The following is a 2,026-nucleotide window of genomic DNA, read 5'->3' on the forward strand; positions in this document are numbered from 1 at the left end:
TAGGACAATTCCAGATAAGCAGAAATTAAGGGAATTTGTTAAAACCAGACTAACCTTACAAAAGATGCTAAAGGGAGTCCTTCAGACAGAGAACCGAAAATAGAAAATAATAAATGATGATTAACACACATGGTAACATAACCCAGAAATCAAACCAGTTGATTCAGAGTCAAATATTCACAGTATTCAGAGTCAAATAAGCTTACAAGAGTAAACAGGGACCAGAGACATCAACTGGTTAATGAGGACAACTACAAACCAAAAGGAAGGAATAAATATTATACTTAACAGAACTTCTAAATGGTAAGGAAATCAAGACAATTGTGAAATAGAACAGACTCATTTAAACTTAAGAAAAAATTATAGATCATAGAGTAACCTCAAAGAAAAATAATAAACTTTCACATCAAAACAAAAAGGAGAACAAGCACAATATTTAGCAAATACTAAAGTAATATGACTCACAAACAAAATGAGCTCAGCACAGAAAATTAAGAACAAAGAAATAAGCAATACCACACACAAAAAAATAACAAAATGACATCAATAAATTCTACAAAACACTGCATAATGTGAAGGACATTATTCTGAGTGAAATAAGTCAATTACAGAAGGACAAATATTGTATTGTTGTTGTTGTTAGATGCCATCGAGTCGTTTCCAACTCATAGCAACCCCATGCACAGCAGAACGAAACACTGCCCGATCCCACGCCAGCTCCATGATCCCTGCTATACTTGAGCCCATCATCGCAGCCACCGTGTCAATCCATCTTGTTGAAGGCCTCCCCCTCTTTCATCGACCCTCTACCCTACCAAGCATGACATCCTTCTCCAGGGAATGGTCCCTTCTGACAACATGACCAAAAGAGGTGAGACGAAGTCTGGCCATTCTCGTTTCCAAGGAGCATTTCATGTGCATTTCCTCCAGGACAGATCTGTTAGTTCTTTTAGCAGTCCATGGTACTTTCAGCATTCTTCTCCAGCACCACAATTCAAAAGCATCAACTCTTCTTCGGTCTTCCTTATTCATTGTCCAGCTCTCACATGCATATGAGGTAATTGGAAATATCATGGCTTGTGTCAGCCATGATATTATATTAGCCATAATATTGTATTAGTCCACTATTATAAAAAAGTCAAGGAAAGGTTTATACATGGAAGGTAACTTTCTTTGTTGGTTACCAGAGATAGGAGTGGGAGGGTGATGTTCCTAGATAGGTGGAAAAAATACAGAGAGACATAAATATATACCAAAGATTATTAGTGGTTACCAGGGGTAGGAAGGAGAGGGAAAGAGGAAGCTTTTGCTTGTGGGACATTGACTTTATGCTAATAGTGGTGGAATATTTTGGCAAAGGACAGCAATTATGGTGTCACAACACAAAAATGTCATCAATGTCCCTGAGTTGTAAATGTGGAAGTTGTTATGTTGGCAAATGTCCTGCTGCATATGTTTTCACCAAAATAAAAGCAGAAAAATTAAAAAAAAATAAAATAAAAAACTACATGGGAGCAGCCATCTAAGATGCAACTATTGGTCTCTCCTTATCAGAGCAAATAAAATTGAAGAAAATCAAAGATGAATGGGAACAATTAGACCAAAGGACTAGTGGACCACAAGACACTCAGCCTACATCACCCTGAGACCAGAAGAACTAGATGGTGCCCGTCTACAAATAGCAACCACTCTGAAAGGGATCAAAAGTATAGATTTTAGACAGAGTGGGAGAAAAAATGTGAAACAAAACTCAAAATTATAAAAAAGACCAGGCTGACTGATCTGATAAAGACTGGTGAAACCCCAAGACTATGGCACCTAGTCACCCTTCAGGCATGGAATTGAACACACTTATGTAGCTTAACTTTCAGTAGACAATAGACAGACCTAAACAGTTAAACAATTATACAGGGAGGTGCACCCCTTAGAACAATCAACCATGTGAGATCAGAAGGGCAGCACAGGCACAGGGAGAAAGCGCAGAAAGTAGAAATGCATAGGAAAGGACACAGGGCAAGGTAATCAC

The sequence above is a fragment of the Orycteropus afer genome, unplaced genomic scaffold (genome assembly GCF_000298275.1).
Source record: "Orycteropus afer afer isolate SDZICR_OR568_19922 unplaced genomic scaffold, OryAfe1.0 scaffold00060, whole genome shotgun sequence".
Lineage (NCBI taxonomy): Eukaryota > Metazoa > Chordata > Mammalia > Tubulidentata > Orycteropodidae > Orycteropus > Orycteropus afer.